Source organism: Cervus elaphus, chromosome 33 (genome assembly GCF_910594005.1).
Source record: "Cervus elaphus chromosome 33, mCerEla1.1, whole genome shotgun sequence".
Taxonomy (NCBI): domain Eukaryota; kingdom Metazoa; phylum Chordata; class Mammalia; order Artiodactyla; family Cervidae; genus Cervus; species Cervus elaphus.
The window spans coordinates 7,449,665-7,468,514 of NC_057847.1; the positions used below are offsets into that span (position 1 = coordinate 7,449,665).

The 18,850-nt window shown below is 49.7% G+C and overlaps 1 protein-coding gene and 1 pseudogene across 1 annotated transcript in view; both read left to right on the forward strand.

Moving 5' to 3' along the window:
* Window positions 1–18,850, forward strand: part of LOC122688479 (liprin-alpha-1-like) — a 363,309-nt gene that overhangs the window by 76,637 nt on the left and 267,822 nt on the right. The window lies entirely within an intron of this gene.
* LOC122688904 lies at window positions 543–661 on the forward strand (annotated as a pseudogene).

Sequence of the window (18,850 nt, forward strand, 5' to 3'; positions counted from 1 at the left end):
GGGCAGGATGGGCACTCAGGGCCCCGGCTGCGCTACGCCTACGCCCGCGGGAGGCTCAGAGGACCGAGGGCCGCGGTCCGCGGCGGGCCCGAATCAGACACCTCCGGGGCCACGTGGCCCTGAGCCTGGAAGGCGAGTGGGGCGGGGGGTGGGGGTGGGCCCGGGCGCCGACAGGGGGCGGGCCTGGAGAGGCCCAGGGCGGGAGGGCGCCGAGACCTCCGCGCCCCTCACCCCAACCCCAGGCCCAGGCATGCACGGCCAGCCGGCCGCTCGGGGTCCAGGAAGCCCTCCGGGGCCCCGGGCCGGGCCAGGCGGGTTCTGGCCGGGCTTGGCGGTGTGCGGAGGCCGGGCGGCGTCGGGCGGCCGCCGGGCTGCCGGCCCTGGCCGACCGGAGTCCGGTCGCAGGTCGTGCGGCTCAAGTGCAGCCCGCGGCCCTTGGAGAGGTGTGGCCGGCTGGCCTGACCGGCAGGCAAGTCAGACCGAAAGGGAGGCGCAACGCAGGGTTCTTAAGGTTCTTAAGGCGCCTGGCTGCAGCCACCTCCGTCTAGGGCCATACCACCCTGAACGCGCCAGATCTTGTCTGATCTGGGAAGCGAAGCAGGGTCTGGCCTGGTTAGTACTTGGGTGGGAGACCGCCTGGGAATACCGGGTGCTGTAGGCTTCCTGCCTCCCCTGTCCTTTAGCCCTGGCTCCCCCGGCGCGGTTGGCCGCCCCGAGCCCCACCTGCCCCTGGCCCCTCGCACCCGGCGCGCTCAGAGCCGTCGCCTGCCTTCCAGCCGGCCGGCCAGCCGGCCTGCCGGCGGCCCTCGAAGACAGCAGCAGCCCAACTCTTGGGTCCCCGCAGCCCCAGCCCCTCCCCCGGTGGGTGGCCGGGGCCCCGACTCCCGCCGCAGGCCTGGGTTGCCTCCGGATTTGGCTTCCAGGAAACCAGATGACAGTCGGGTCTCCATCTGGGGCTCCCTTGGCATGCCTCAGGCAATCCCGGGGGCTGCCCCAGCCCGAGCCCCAGCCCAGTACTCCCAGGTGACCGTTCGCGCGCGTGTGCACACACACACACACACACACACACACACACACACACAGACAGAGACACACAAAGACACACACAGAAACACACAGACACACCCCGCCCCGGACAGGTAAAGAGCTGCAAAGCACAGGGAAGGGAGACTCAGAAAGAGGGGAGAGAGTCCTAGTCTGGCAGAGACAACCCTCACAACCCTCACGTTCGGTTTCAAAAGCCCCGTGGTCCAGTGAAGAACAGGGCGGATGCAGATAGAGTGGTGGCGGAGTCAGCCAATGCACAGACAGCGAGGGCGGAGCGCGCGCAGCGAGCCTCTGACGGCGGGCGGGCGGCGTGCGACGCAGTCGGGCCCCCTACGCGCTGCGCCCGGAGCGGCGGCGGTCGGTATCGGTGCTGGAGACGGCGGCGGCGACGGTTTCGTGGCGGCCGCGCGCTGCTCTCTGAGCGGCGGGTGGTGGTGCGGCCTAGCCCCTCACTCCTGACACTTCCCCTCCCCCAGCGCACCGCGGTAAGTCGGGGGCCGGGGTGGTGGAGGCCGGAGACCGGCGGGCTCCTCCTCCACTCTGGGAGGGCGGGTGGGCGGGTGCGCGGGGCGTCCCAGGCCCTCTCGGCGCCCCAGTCTCGCGCCCTAGCTCGCGCCTTCTGCCCTGGGGGAGCGGGCCCCGAGGCCTGGCCCTTGAGGCTCTGAGGAGGGATTGCTCTCTGTGGGGTCTGGGCCCGGGGCTCTGGCGGTCAAAGCCTCCCTTGAGTGAGCGTTTCTCGAGCAGGTTGGAACTCCTTCATTTGCCCGGCAGTGATTAGGTGGGCAGGCCCTCTGCGGGAGCAGCGCCTTGAAACCCCGAGGGACGGTTTCCTCAGCACTTCGCTGATCACCGTGCGGGATTGGGCTTTCTTTGTTTTGGCTTCTCCAAGGAGAGATTTGCAACCCCAGGGGAGGGTGAGTGGGTCGGGAGTTTGTGAGCTTATGAAAACTGCATCTGAGAAAACTAAGGTCATTGAATGGAGTGAAACCTTACTTTTTGTTCTCCCACGTGTCCCGCGTAAAGCTAGGCGAGAAACGGTGTGGTTTCTGGATTACTTACTCTAGGCATAAGGACCTTGGAAATTAAGTCAATTAAGTGTATGAACAATGTTTCTTGAGAATTTGGCACATTCTCTGTGTTTAGAATTGAACCGAAGTATTGTTCATTTGTGTCTTTTACCCATGAGATACTCATAACACCCCTCCCCAAGATTTAACAATCAAGAATGTCTTCAACCATTGTCAAATGTTACTTGGGAGGCAAAACTGCCTCTCAGTGAGACTGCTGCTGTACAGAGAATATTCCCAATATTTCAATAAAAGCATCTTACCTTTTAAAAAAAAAAGAAGAAGAAGAAAGAGGGAGAGAGAGACAGCAAGAGGACCACACAGGTTCCCCACCCCCAGCCCCACCCCCACGCCTCCACACCCTCCCCCGTCCATCGTGGGTATGCACCCGGCCCCCAGTCGGCCTGACCACAGCCTCGCCCACCGACACCCTCACACACACACTCTCACACACTCACCCTCTGGTCTGGGGGCGGGGGCTGGCTCTTGCCTTAGGGAGCCAAGCTGAAGGGGACCTTTGAGACTTCAGCTGCGAGGAAGTCTTGGGGACCCCACGGGGGACTGCCAGCCCCGGGGCACCGCGTCCAGCCTGGGCCGCCCCAAGGGAACGCCCCCTCCCTTGGGGAAGCGGCTTCTTCCGCAGGGCCTCTCTCTGGGGTGGTCACGGTTGTGCCAGTGTGTCTGTCTCGGATCGGATGCCATCCTCTCTCCCGTGTCTGTCTCCCGTTTGCCTTCTGTCAGTCGGTCTGTCTCCCTCTGTCTGTCTCCACCTGTGTGTGTGTGTGTGTGTGTCCGCGCGCGTGTCTGTCTTCATCTCCCTCTCGCCGTCTGGGAGTCTGTCTCTGAACCTTCATCTCTTTCTGCCTCTGAGTCTCCTGACCCCCGGCCTCTCACAGGCGCTGTGGGTCTGGCTCTGGCTGAGGAGCTTGCGCCGGCCGGCTGTCTCCCTTGGCCTGGGTGCGTGCGAGTGTGTGTGTGTGTGTCCGTGTCCGTGCCCCTGCCTGTCGCTCGTCCGCTCTCTCAGGAAGGTCCTGTGCTTGGCGGGCGGCGTGGGGACAAGGGGGGGCCGCGGTCGGGCGAAGGGGCGGGGCTGCCGCGCTCCAGTCGCCGGCGCCGGCGGCCGGCCCGCCCGCAAGCCAGACACCTCTGGGGCCACTTGGGCCTGAGCAGCGATTCGGAGGGGTGGGTGGGGGACCCGAGCTGGGGGCGGGCCTGGAGAGGCCCAGGGTGGGTGGGCGCCCAGACCTCCGCGCCCCTCACCCCAACCCCCAGCCCAGGCCTGCACGCCCGACTGGCCGGCCGCTCGTGGTCCCGGCAACCCTCCGGGCCCCCGGGCCGGGCCAGGCTTGCTTGCCAGGGCGGCGGTGTGCGGGGACGGGGCGGCGTCGGCCGGGCTGCCGGGCCTGGCCGGCCCGAGTTCGGTCGCTGGTCGTGCGGCTCAAGTGCAGCGCGCGCCCCGTGGAAAGGTGCGGCCCGGGCCGGCTCGACCGGCACGTCAGAGCGAGAGGGAGGCGCAGCGCAGGGCTTTGAAGGCGCCTGGCGCCAGCCGCCTCCCTCTGATGAGATCATACCACCCTGAACGGGCCAGATGTCTTCTGATCTGGGAAACTAAGCAGGGTTAGTTAGTACTTGGATGGGAGACCCCCTAGTAGTTAGGAGCTCCAGGCTTTTGCACAAAGTAGACGACAAGCCAACGTATAGGTGATGAAACGTTTCTCGTGAAAAATCCAATGAAACCTGAATTCGAAGATGGTTTATGGCATAGAAGCAAGTGTTTTCCATTAGGTTCCCCCCTCCCCCCGAATTAACTTGCATGATGGTTTCCCATTAGCATAATGCTTAGTTTTTATTCCTTCTTTCCTTGTCTGTGTCCATCTTTTTGCATCATCATGTGGTGCCTTATTGGCATAATTTTCCGCCTTTTTTCTTTTTTGTAACTTTTCGAAAAAGGACTTCTTAGGCATTAACATACTGATATGTCCATAAGGGGGAAAGACTTCTTCCCTACAACTGCATTGAAAAAATTTGAACTTAGGAAAATCTGTTTTAATGTAGCAGAATTATTATTTTATCTTTCCAATCTAGCATTTGTGAAATCCTTAACTGCTGATAAGTGTTCAGGCTTCCCTGGTGGCTCAGCTGGTGAAGAATCCACCTGGCATGCAGGAGACCTGGGTTCCATCCCTGGGTTGCAGAGACCCCCTGGAGAAGGGAACGGCTACCCACTCTAGTATTCGGGCCTGGAGAATTCCATGGACTGTATAGTCCCTGCGTTCGCAGAGTCAGACATGACTGAGCGACTTTCACGGGTCACCAACAACGGTTCAGCCTGAAATAAGAACTTTCAAACATCTTTGAACACAGACGCTCTTAACTTATTTTCCCTCTGGGATCAATATCCTGCATTTACTTTCAGGTTACGTATACACAATAGGCACAGAACTCTCTTATTGTGTCTTTTATTTGCATATAAATTAACAGCCTAGCAAATTTAAAATAGAAACACTAAAGACAGTGTTGCGCAGAGCAATCTCTGTTAAATGCCCCATTATCTCACTGAAGTTCCTATACACATGCAGGGACTGAAGGAGGACAGGAAGATGGCAGAAGAGCAACCCGCGAGCCACTGCTGTGTCTGTGCACATCAACTACAGACTGCAAGGTAAGGACCGTATTTTACATAAATAGAAACACAGTTACAATTCAGATTTCCGTTTTAAGTTGCCTCCATAATTGGTTTGCAATAGCAACAGATTCTCCCCTTTCTTCATAGCCATACGCCAACACGTATCATTTTTAAAAATCTATTAATGTCAGACAAAACCATCACAATGCTTCAGGAGTGACTTCAAGAAAACTCCAGTCAAGTCACAGTACTCAGGCAGGTGGGTTTAATAAACAAGTCCTAGGTAGATATCAATCCACCTCAAAGTGGGCAGTAATGTTGGAACACATCTAGGATTTCCTTTTTAAACACACGCTCCAAGGAAAGCAGTACTGAATTTACCAGAGGAACGGTAAAAAGAGGACATCACTGGAAGGGAGTTTACACAGCCAGTCTGGCCCTGCGGTCTGACGCTGGGGTAGCATCTGTCTGCTCGCTTGGCCCCTGTGTCCCTCGGGGAGGACACGGGCTCGGGAGTGCAGAACAGTATCATCACTAGGACTGCCCGGAGCTGCTGCGAACATCCAGAAAGTTGCACTTGAAGAGTTCTTTAGGGGGCTTCCCTGGTCATCCAGTGGCTGCTCCCAATGCAGGGGCCTGGGTTCCATCTCTGGCCAGTGAACTAGATCCCATACACTGCAAGTAAGAGTTTGCACGCCACAATTAAAGATCCCATGTGTGGCAACCAAGACCTAGTGCAGCTTACAACAAAGAAAAAGGCACCACACGTTCTTTAGAAAGTGCTATAAAAGGCTATGAACGATTGCTTCTATGAAGCAAATAGTAAAAAATACGTGTATTAGTTGCTCCGTTGTGTCCGAGTCTTTGTGACTCCATGGACTATGTAGCCTTCCAAGTTCCCCTGTCCGTGGAATTCTCTAGGCAAGAATACTGGAAGAGGTCGCCATTCCCTTCTCCAGGCGATCGTCTCAACCCAGCCGTGGAACCCAGGGCTCCTGCATTGCAGACAGATTCTTCACCACCTGAGCCACCAGGGAAGCCCAGGAAATACGTAGACCGGACTCCTATGAATAAAGACAGGTGCCATTAGAGAGAAAATAACCTACTAGGTTCATTTAGTTCTATTAGTGCGCTTCTCCTTGGGAGTGAAAAATAAGAGTACTTCTGGAGAAACTGACAAAGCTGTGATTTATCTTAATAAAAGACTTCTGATGGAGATCTTGAAACCTGTTTCCTGAAAGAAATGAGTTATAAATATATTTCTTAAGCCTGGTGGCAACGTTTCTAATGACAGAATTCATCTCCCATGCAGCTCAATGAATCCCTGTTTTGAAACAAGAGAATGAATGAAAGCGTTGAGTGCAGCAGCCATGAGGTTCCCTACCATCACAGCTCACAGTAAGGCAAGAAGGATCAAAGTAACTGTTGTCTGTCTGTTTTAGCAGTTGGTGACAATCCAGTAGATCCTGTCTTCAATTCATGTAGAACTCTTTAAGGAAGAGTGTGAAGGCCCTCAGGAAGGTCCCGTGCTTGGCGGGCGGCGTGGGGACAAGGGGGGCCGCGGTGGGGCGAAGGGGTGGGGCTGAGGCACTGGGGTGGACCGCGCAGGTGGCTCGCGGTGGGTTTGGGCCCTGGGCAGGTGCCGGGCAGGATGGGCACTCAGGGCCCCGGCTGCGCTACGCCTACGCCCGCGGGAGGCTCAGAGGACCGAGGGCCGCGGTCCGCGGCGGGCCCGAATCAGACACCTCCGGGGCCACGTGGCCCTGAGCCTGGAAGGCGAGTGGGGCGGGGGGTGGGGGTGGTCGCGGGCGCCGACAGGGGGCGGGCCTGGAGAGTGGCCAGCCGGCCACTCGGGGTTCAGGAAGCCCTCCGGGGCTCCGGGCCGTGCCACGTGGGTTCTGGCCGGGGTTGGCGGTGTGCGGAGGCCGGGTGGCGTCGGGCGGCCGCCAGGCTGCCGGCCCTGGCCGACCGGTGTCCGGTCGCAGGTCGTGCGGCTCAAGTGCAGCCCACGGCCCTTGGAGAGGTGTGGCCGGCTGGCCTGACCTGCAGGCAAGTCAGCCCGAAAGGGAGGCGCAACGCAGGGTTCTTAAGGTTCTTAAGGCGCCTGGCTGCGGCCACCTCCATCTTCAGCCCCCATCTCACTCCTACCCATAGACTCAGTGTCTGTGCCAGGAGCCTCTCTTACATTGAGGTGTCAGGGGCCATTGTGTAGTCCCAAAGCTATTCATATCTCTCTTCCGAATTCCACCATCACACATTCATTTCTTTGGTTAGGAAGTTTTTATGTCTCTTGAATCTTAAGTGCTGAGGCTTTTATATACCCCACCTGTCTTCCTATGTGCCTCACTTGGTTTTGTGGAAGCGTACTTGTTATGAACTGGCGAAGGAAATGGCAAAGGTATGAAGTGAATTCTGGATATGTTTCAAGAGTCTTGTCTTGAAAGTTCCCCAAGGAAATGGCAACCCACTCCAGTGTTCTTGCCTGGAGAATCCCAGGGATGGGGTCGCACAGAGTCGGACTCGAATGAAGTGACTTAGCATTAGCAGCAGCAGCATCTCTACTCAGAGTCAGCGTTTTTACCTTCTTGTACTTCTTCCCCTTGTTGGTTTTAGTATCAAGGTTATGCTAGTCTTATGAAACAAGGAGGAGAGTGTTCCTGGTTTACCCCAAGAGTTCCTGTGAGATTGCTGTTTACTTCCCTGGCTTTTTGGAAGAATTGATGGGCAAAACAACTAGGTTTCATTGTGGGGAGGCTGGATTCTTTCACTTAGCCATATGCATCGAAGATTTATCCCTGTCTTTCAAGGGTTGATATTTCATTCCTTTCCACTGTTGAGTGTTATTCCTTTGCATGTATACAGGAGGAAAATAAATTTCCTTCTCCCCTTCCAGGTTCTTGGTCTAGCCCTCCTTCTCCTTGATTGAACACATTTTACCTGGAGAAAAACAGAATTTCAATTAACATGTATACCTTTTGCATAGAGAGGAGATGTCAAGGAAAACTGAGTCACTCCCTGAAATGACCTAAGACTTCACCTTAAATGGCTCTTCAGCCCCAAACAGAAAAAAGACCTTGAGGGGAAGGCGGAAGCCATTTATGGCAGGTTACCATGCAAAGCACAGTAAATAAATAGATGATTGTTTGCAGACTGAAGTCCTGACTTCTTCACTGATAAGTGTTCCTTCCTTGAGATGTAATTATCCTTCTCCTAGGTTCAAAGAGGGACACCCTTACAAATGGCGATTTCCCTAATAAATGTAAATGTACCTCACAGAAGGGCGACCTCAGCCTTCCCTGGTGAGCCAGCTGCTAAGAATCTGCCTGCTAAAGCGGTGGACACACGTTCTGTCCCCGATCCAGGAGTCTCCCACATGCCTCAGGGCAGCTGAGCTCATGCACACCTGCTGAGCCAGTGCTCTAGAGCCGGGAGCCACAGCTCCTAAAGGCGGGCACCCCAAGTCCTGAGCCTGCACCCCTGGAGCCCGTGCTCTGCACCCCGAGGAGAACCCACGTCCACAACTAGAGAACGCCTGCCCAGAGCGACGGAGACACAGCGTGGCCTAAAGACATGAGCAAATCTTAAAAAAAAATAGGCGGCAACCTCTACTCAGTTTTTTTTTTTTTTTCAAATTAATCAAACTAAAATAAGTCAGACAGACCTAATTTGGGGTGGTGTGTTCTGGTCCCCTTGATATCTGTATACACCCATTGCTTGCACGTTCATCTACTGAAGGATATCCTGACGTCTTCACGTTTATAGCCACTGTGAATAGAACTGCCACGCGAAGTTGCATCCTCATTTGCATTTGGACTTAGAATCTCAGAGCAACTGCCTAATTACTGAAAGCTCGGTGGCTGGATCCCAAGGTGAGACCTGTGGAGCTTTGGGGAAAACTGCCAGACTGTCTCTCGTGGGGGCTGCACAGGCATCCCACCAGCAACCAGGAATGGTTCCTGTGGTTCCTCACCCTCCAGCAATGACTATTATCTTATCTTTGGAGTTTGGCAGTCCTAAGAGGTATGGTGTGAGATATCATGATTTTAATGTGTACTTCCCTGATTGTACATGACGGTGAGCCTATGTGCTATTTATTTTTAATAACTAAGGAAATTCTGATATGGGTGACAAAGTGAGTAAAGTTTGAAGTCATATGCCAAGTGAAACAAGCTAAAGAGAAATGGGCAAATAATCTATGGTTCCACTGTGAGATGCCAAGATAAGCCCACTGCAAACACAAAGCAGAATAAGGCTGCCAGGGGATAAGGGGAGTTGGACCTGTTGGACTTGGACAAGGGCCAGTGACTGTGTATGATGATGGTGCTGGTCAGTCAGTCAGCCAGTTCAGTCGCTCAGTCATGTCCGCCTCTTTGCGACCCCATGAATCGCAGCACGCCAGGCCTACCTGTGCATCAACAACTCCTGGAGTTTACCCAAACTCATGTCCGTTGAGTCGGTGATGCCATCTAAGTATCTCATCCTCTGTCGTCCCCTTCTCCTCGAGCCTTCAATCTTTCTCAACATCAGGGTCTTTTCAAATGAGTCAGCTCTTCGCATCAGGTGGCCAAAGTATTGGAGTTTCAGCTTCAGCATCAGTCCTTCCAATGAACACCCAGGACTGATTTCCTTTAGGATGGACTGCTTGGATCTCCTTGCAGTCCAAGGGACTCTCAAGAGTCTTCTCCAACACCACAGTTCAAAAGCATCAGTTTTCTGTGCTCAGCATGAGACACCGGACACAGCCAGAAGCAGCACCTCCTCACACAGATTTCCAGTCAGTGCCTGTCAACTTTCTACAGCCCCGGTTTCACTCCTTTGGGTCTGAGAGCTCAAGGCCTCATGAAATTGAGGTGTTCTTCTTCTCAGACAAAGGAACCTAGCACACAGCCCCCTGCCTCACTCTGCCAGCCAAGGCTAGCAGCTCCTCTTACTGAAGAGCCACGTGTCACATGTGTCCTATAGAAGTCCTCAAATTCACACCAACAATGCCAACGAGAAGATCTAGGGTGGGGGAGGGCTGAGCTTAATGAAATTATCACCAGAGGTGCCAGACCGCCACCTGCTAAGGTGTGTGGCATCAACTTCCCACTGGCCTGACATCTTGGAGGTCATGTCCTCAAACTGGTGACAAGACACCTAGGAGGGACACTGTGGCAACACGATCAGCAGGTAGTGAGACCTGCAGGGAAAAGTGGAAGTGGACAGAAGGTGGATCCTGCAGCAAGAGCAGATTCTCCAAGTTGCTGTGCTTGGCATGTGCTATGCTTAGTTGCTCAGTCCTGTCCTACTCTGAGAACTCAGTACCTTTACAGATAAGCAAAGGTGAAGACATTCAGCACCACCAAAGTAGCTTGACAACAAATCCGAAAGGACGTTCTCCAGGCAGGAAATAGAAGGGAGTGAATAGACATGAAAAAAAAAAACAAACCCCAGAATAATAAAGTAAATAATAATAGTATCATGCATATCAATAATTACCTTAAATATATAAGGATTAAATGGTCCAACTGAAACACAGACTGGCTCAATGGAAACAAAAACAGGCCACATAAAAATGCTGTCAATAATACATCCACCTCAGACCTAGGGACACACACAGACTAATACTGAGGGCCTGGAAAATGGTTTTCCATGCAAATGGCAATTAAAAGAAAGCTGGAGTAGCAATTCTCATATCAGATAAAATAGACATTTCAAGAAAGACTATTACAAGAGACAAGGAAGGACACTACACAATGATAGATCAATCCAGGAAGAAGATATTGCAATAATAATAGCCACGCATCCAACACAGGAGCCCCTAAATACATAAGACATACAGAAACAAACATGGAAGAGGGAATCGACAGTAAGAAAATAATACTAGGGGATATTAACACCTCACTTAGACCAATGGACAGATCACCCACAAAGAATATTAATACAGAAACATACACCTTAAATCACACTTTAGACTGCTGCTGCTAAGTCACTTCAGTCGTGTCCGACTCTGTGCGACCCCATAGACGGCAGCCCACTAGGCACCCCTGTTCCTGGGATTCTCCAGGAAAGAGTACTGGAGTGGGGTGCCATTGCCTTCTCCACACATTAGACCAGATGGACCTTATTGATATCTTTAGCATATTCCATCACCAAACAGCAGAATGCATTTTTTGTTTCCTTAATTGCACATGAACACTCTCTGGAACGGATCACACCTTGGGTCAGAAATCAAGCCTTGGCACAGTTAAGAAACTGAAATCATAGCAAGCATCTTTTCTGATCACACTGATACAGGATTAGGGATCATTGATAAGAACCATTTGTAAAAAACACAAACACATGGAGAACTCAAACAGGTCACTGAAGAAATCAAAGAGGAAATTTAAAAAATACTGAAAAACAAATGGCAATGAATAAATGACAACCCAAAACCGATGTGATGCAATAAAAGCAATGCTAAGAGGGAAGTTTATAGCAATACAAGAAGCCTACCTCAAGAAATGAAAAGAACATCAAATGACCTAATCTAACACCTAAAGAACCTAGAAAAAGAAGGAAAAGGGCCACAAAACCTCCAAAGTTAGCCAAAGGAAAGAAATCATAAAGATCAGAGCAGAAATTAATGGAAATGAAGGAAACACTAGCAAAGATCAATAAAACAATAAGATACATCTTGGAGAACATAAACAAAATTGACAAATCATGAGCCAGACTCATCAAGAAAAATAGGGCAAAGACTCAAATCAACTCGAAATGAAAAAGGAGATGTTACAACAGACAACACAGAAAGAGAACGGATCATGAGAGACAATCAGAAACAACTGCATGACAATAAAATGGATAACCTGGAACAAATGAACAAATTCTTAGAAAAGTACAATATTCTAAGACTGAAGCAGGAAGAAACAGAAAATATGAATCAATCAAGCACTAACACCAATCACAAGCTGTTAGAGCTGGTGAACACATCAATCACAAGCACTACTAACTGTGATCAAAAGTCTCCAACAAACAAACGGCAAGGACTTCACAGGCGAATGCTCTCAAATGGTAGAGATGCGATAATAACTATGCTGGTCAAACTCTTCCAGAAAAATGTGGAGGGAGGAGCATTCCCAACTCATTCTGTGAGGCCACCATCACCATGAACCAAAATGAAGCAGAAATGCCACGCAGAAAAGAAAATTACAGGCTAACATCACTGATGAACATCAACACAAAAATCCCGAGGAAAACGCTAGCAAAAACAAAACTAAACAAAAACACAGTAAAAGGGTCATACATCAAGTTCAAGGGGGGTTTATCCCCAGGATGCAAAGATTCTTCACTATGTGCAAATCAATCAATGTGATACACTATATAAACAAGCTGAAAGATAAAAACCATATGATAATCTCAATCGATGCAGAGAAAGGTTTTGACAAAATTAAACACCAGTTTATGATTTAAAGAACGCCCCATAACTGGGCATGGAAGAGACCTACCTCAACATAAGAAAGGTCATATAGGAAAATCTCTCAGCAAACATTAGTTTCAGTGGTGTCAACATGCAAGCTTTTCCTCTGAGATCAGGATCAAGACTATGGTGCCCATTCTCATTCCTATTATTCAATACAGTTTTGTAAGTCATAGACACAGCAATCAGAGAAGAAAACAAAAAAGAATGCATACTGGAAAAGAAGAAGTCCATCTCTCATGGATTGCAGAGGACCTGTTTCTATTCACAGAAGACCCTAAAGATAGAACCAGAAAATTACTAGAGCTGATCAGTGAATCTAGTAAAGCACAGGATACAAAAGTAATACACAGAAATCCTTTGCATACTTATCACACAACAAGAAAAATCAACAAGGGAAATTAAGGACACAGTGCCATTCCCCACTGAAACAAGAAACATAGCGTAGCTAGGAATGCTGCTGCTGCTAAGTCGCATCAGTTGTGTCCGACTCTGTGCGACCCCATAGGCGGGTGCCCACCAGGATCCCCCGTCCCTGGGATTCTCCAGGCAAGAACACTGGAGTGGGTTGCCATGTCCTTCTCCAAGGCATGAAAGTGAAACGTGAAAGTGAAGTCACTCAGTCATGTCTGACTCTTCGGGACCCCATGGTCTGTAGCCTACCAGGCTCCTCCATCCTTGGGATTTTCCAGGCAAGACTACTGGAGTGGGTTGCCAGTTTCTTCTCCAATAGCTAGGAATAAACCTACCTAAACAGACGAAACATGTGTATGCAGAAAGACAGGCTGTATGATGAAAGATACAAAGATGAAACAAACAGATAGAAAGATATGCCATGTTCTTGAATTGAACGAAATCAATGTTGTGAAAATCACTCTACTACCCAAGGCAATCTGCAGATTCAATTCACCCCTATCAAACAACCAAACACATTTTTTAAAGAACTAGGACTAATAATTTTACAATGTATATGGCAGAAGAAAAGACCCAGAAGGGCCAAAGCAACCTTGGAAAGAAATGTAGAACTGGAGGAATCAACCTTTCTGACTTCAGACTATACGACCAAGCTAGAGTCATCAAGACACTATGGTACAGGCACAAAAATAGCAACATAGAGCAATGGACCAAGATGCAAAGTGGAGGGGTAAACCCACACTCCTACAGGCACCTTCCCTTTGACAAGGGAGGCAAGAATGCACAGTGGAGAAAGGACAGAATAGAGCGCCTCCTCACGAAGTGGTGCTGGGAAACTGGACAACTACATGGAAAAGAATGAAATTAGTACACTGCTTCACACTATACACAAAAATGAATTCACAATGGATTGAAGACCAACAGTACGGCCAGGACCTATAAAATTGTTAGAGGAAAAAATAGGCAGAACACTCGTTGACATTTATCACAGCAAGATCCTCTTTGATCCACCTCTGAGAATGACTGAGATAAAAAACCAAAATTTTAAAAATGGCATCTAGAGAAACTGCAAATTATTTAAGCAGCAAAGAAAACTATAAAGAAGATGAAAAGACAACCCTCAGAGCAGGAGAAAATAATTGTAAAACAAGGAATTGTCAAAGGATTATCTACAAAGTACACAAGTAGATCATCGAGCCTAATATCAGAAAAAAAGCAACCAATTGAAAAGTTGAGCAGAAGACATGAAGAAGGCCACCAAACATATGAAAAGATGCTCCACATCGCTCATTATTATGGAAATGCTAATCAAAACGACATGAGGTATCACCTCACACCAGTCAGAATGGCCATCATCAACAATTCTACAAATAATAAATGCTGGACAGGACATGGAAGAAAGGGAACCCTCTTGCACTGTTGGCAGACATGGAAATGGATGCAGCCACTATGGAGAAGGAGTGTAGGTTTCTTAAAAACGTAGGAAGAAAACTACCATAGCATGCAACAATCCTCTACTGGCCATATACCCCAGAAAACCATACCTCTAAAAAGACATATGTACCCCAATGTCCATTGCAGAACTATTTAAAATAGCCAGGGCATGGAAGCAACCTAATGTCTATCAAGAGAACAATGGATAAAGACGTTGTGGAACATATACACAATGGAATATTACTCAGCCGGGAAAAGGAACAGCTATGAGTCAGTTTAACTGAGGTGGATGAACCTAGCAAATGTGATACAGAGGGAAGTAAGTCAGAAAGAGAAAAACAAACATACTATATTAATGCATACACATGGAATCTTGTAAAAGGGTACTGGTGAATATTTTAAGGGCAGAAGTAGATACACAGATGTAGAGGAAGGACTTGTGAACTCAGCTGGAGAAGGAGAAGGTGGAACAAATTGAGAGACTAGCATTGAAACATCACCACTACCATATGTAAAATAGCTAGCTAGTGGGAAGTTCCTATATAACATACGGAGCCCAGGATGGTGGCCTGTGATGACCTAGAGGGTGGGATGGCGGGAAGTGGGAGGCAAGCTCACCAAAGAGTGGACAATGTACTTATGGCCTATTCGTGTTGGTGCATGAGGAAAACCAACCACACATTGTAAAGCAGTTATCCATCAACTAAAAAGAAATAAATACAACCTGAAAACTATCATTCAATACATCTGTACAGTCATCTAAAGCTATATGGGATCATCTTCTATCCCTAGCTATTTTTCCACTACAAGTGCTTATAAATGTCATTACAGGTTTTGAAAATATGATTTTACTAGCTACACAGTATTGCTTAATATCTCATACAGAAATAAGAAAACTTCACTCTCAACATAGAAACATAATACCAAAAAGGGTTCCATTTTAAACTAAGGCTTGCATTTTCATTCAGTTTCATGAGAATTCCTCTGAAGATCTAAAATTCTTACGAAAAATAAATCATGTGGAGTCCTTCTTGCTTTCATCTGTTCTGCCTTATTGTCATTTACTTCTAAGGACTCTTGGACTTTTGACATTTTGCCTTAGACTGTAATTTTTGCCTGAGATAAGATCTTAAATTTAGATATTAAGAATGTCAAGAAGCACTCTTGTAAGTGTGAGTCACTCAGTCATGTCCAGTTATTTGTGACCCATGGACTGTAGCCCACCAGATCCTCTGTCCACAGAATTTTCTAGGCAAGAATATTGGAGTGGGTAGCCATTCCTTTCTTGAGGGGCTCTTCCTGACCCAGGGGTCAAACCCAGGTCTCCCACATTGCAGACAGATTCGTTACCAAACAAACCACCAGAGAACCCTGACCCTGGTGTACACGCATGTAAAAATCCTCAAAAGAATATTAGCAAACCAAATTGAAGATACATTAAAAGAATCATACACGATGATCAAATGGAATTGATTCTGTGCCTGCAAGCATGATTTATTGTGTGCACATCAATCCCTGTGATACACAATATGAGCAAAACTAAGAATGAAATCATGTGATCTTCTCAACGATTGCAGAAAAAGCTTTCGACAAAAGTGTAACATCAATTTGCCTACAGTCTCTCAATATAGTGGCTATACATGGAACATCCTAAAGGGTATATAAGACAAGCCCACAGCTAACATCCAACTCAGTGGTAAAGAGGTGAAAGATTTTCCTAAAAGATCAGGAATAGTACAAGGATGCCCACTCTCATCACTCTTGTTCAACACAGAGGGGGAAGTGTCCTACCCAGCATAACTAGGCAAGAAAGGGAAATAAAAAGCATCCCCATAGGAACAGATGAAGTTACACTGCCACTATTTGATTATGACAGGATTTATATGACACCCTAAAAACTCCACCAAGTAACAAGCTTTAAAACTAATAAATTCATCAATAGAGCAGGATATGAAACATCAGAGAGAGAACAGAACAGTCTCATATACAAATGCATCAAAAAAAAAAAATAACCAAACCTTAAATAAATTGAATCGAGGAGCAGAAACACCTGTACAGTCATGGGCTCCAAGAGAAAGAGTCTGGGTTCACATCCTACCTTACTCACTGACCTGCAGAGTGACTCAGGGCAAATCACACAGTGAACTGAGGCTCAACATATTCAACTGAAAAATGGACACAAATCCAGTATCTCTTCCCAGGGCTGTGAAACTCCAAGGAAATACTTACTTAGGCCCGGGGGTTGGAGTGTCTCCGGGAGCCTCTCCTTGTATGAAATTCGTCTAGAAATGGGCTCTCCTGATCCTGTGGGTGAGGGTCAAGTGTAGAGCCTGGGAGACAAATGGGACTGGACAAGGATGAGGACAAAAAAAACCCAAAAAAACTAGTTCTGTGTCAGGGAGGGAAGCCACCTCCTTTCCAGATCTCAGAGCAGGGCCTGCACCGAGGGCCCGGGGGATGCACAATCAGATGTGAACTCCAAACCCCCCACAGCTGGCATGGAGCCTTCCTGGCAAGAACCGTCTCTCTGGTCCAGGCTCCATTGCGATGTGGTGCTGCTCCCTGAGTGCTCCATGTCCCCACCAGGCAAAGAGGAGCTCTTGGGGGTTGGGGGTCTATTAAACCACAGGTGCCTGAGAGTCAGAATGACACAAGGACTAACAACATTGAAATTAGCTAAATTAAAAAAAAAAATGACAGAAGCACAGACGAGGCAGGGGATGAGAAGCAGAAGGATTGACTACCTCTCAAGTCTTTAGCAGAAATATCTGCACACCAGATCAGCAGAGCCCACAGGAGGAAAATATAATGGCAAAGCAGGCTATGGGTATATCTCTACACTGTTGGACCCAGGGACCCACGTCCCAATCCACCAACATCACTTTGTGTATCCAGAGATGAAGAGGAAGAAACACAGAGCTTGCCTGAGGAAGTCTCAGCCAGACTTAATAGTGGGGTTGCTGAGCATGGTCACATGGTCACTATGGACTCAGCCCGTCCTCCGTGCTCACATCCTCTGTCCTCACAGAAACATACATGGTTCACTACAGAGAACCCTCTGAGGGTACTTGTGTACACTAGAAACTGGCAAAGGTGAAATGCGAAGCGAAGACACAGACATGGAAACGTGCCTCTGGGGTGCTGTACAAATTACCAAAGAACTGACGTTTTTGATACTTGGCATTTTTAAAACAGCTTCTTAATGTGTAAATGCAGAAAGGACACTTCCAGGATAAAGGACAAAGGAATCGTCCCATTGGGACAACTTGGTATCCATGTGGGAAGGTACCTCGAAAAACACCACCAAACCAATTAGACACCTACTAACAACCAACAATTGAAGGAAAAACTTCACAAAATTCTGAACCATTTTTCATGAGGGAATATCTTTTCTTAAAATGAGGTGTTGTTGATTTACAATAAACTGCCTGTTTCACGTGTAGAGCAAAGCGATTCAGTGATTCACCTCTCAGGTGCTCCCTTGGACAAAACTCATTCCCTTTGGGAGGCCCCGGGGCCTTGCCCTCTCCTCAGAACAGCTAAGAATCCTGAACAGGCAAAGCAGCATGTGGTGGTGCACGTGGGGGGTTTTAGACTGACTACATTATTCTAAGATGGTACGAGAAACAAGCCCAGAGGTTAAGAGAGGGAAGCTCTCCAAACCTACCTTTGAACAGGAGGTCTTGCTCCCTTGAAAGTGGGTGTGTGAAACAGCGCTTCGGAAGGGAAGAGGTGCGTCATGACTATTCCGTCTGCGGTGTGTAGCGAGGACTGGCAGGCACTCCCAGGACTCTCAGGCTCCCAGAACACTGAGCACACGCACACAGTGATGGGACTCAGCCCTGCTCTGGGGGCATCGCACTGTCTCCACCCCTGACACAGGGTGAGCGGCTCAGGCGTGTCCTGGAGGGGATGGTCACATGACCTGGACCTGGCCAATCTGTGTGTTCCATCCTCCCTGGCCACCGTGATTGGCTCAGGACTGGGGCGGTGACCAATCAGAGCCCAGGGCCGGGCCTCACGCTGGCCTCAAGGGAGGACGAGGGCTGGTTCCGCCGGAAGGGGTGGGGCCGCGTGAGGTCAGGCTACAGCAGTGGGAGGGGCGTGAGGTCAGCCTGGGGCGGTTGGTGGCCTTCCCGCGCCCGTCGGGGCAGAGCCGCCAGCCTGAGACGGAGGGCGCTGCTGAGCCCAGCGGTTGAGAGTCCTGGTTCCTGCTGTGGTCCCGGAGCTCCGCCTGAGACCGGAGGGAAGCCGTCTGCCCGTGAGTCCTCTCCTGCTTGTCTGTCAGCTTGTTTGAACGCGCTGGGTTTTCTGTCCAGCTGGCTGAGCGGAGACCTGTGGAAATGCACCTGTGTGGGTTTTGGCTGGCCTCAGGGAAGAAATGCCGGATGACACTGGGAGACTCCAGTTTAACCTGGATTCAGGTCATATCCCTTGAAAGTGAAGTGGAAGTCCCTCAGCCGTGTCCAAGTCTTGGCGACCCCATGGGCTATACAGTCCATGGAATTCTCCAGGCCAGAATACTGGAGTGGGTAGCCTTTCCCTTCTCCAGGGGATCGTCCCAGTCTCGGGATTGAACCGAATTGTCCCGCATTGCAGGCAGGTTCTTTCCCAGCTGAGCTACAAGAGAAGTCCAAGAGTACTGGAGTGGGTAGCCTGTCCCTGTGTAGCGGATCAGCATTCCTGACCCAGGAAGCAAACCGGGGTCTCCTGCATGGCAGGAGGATTCTTTACCAGCTGAGCTGTCGGGGAAGCCCAATATCTCTTAAGGCCAGCTATTAATTGTAGAATGACCCTAATTAGTCTTCACAGGATTAAGGTAGC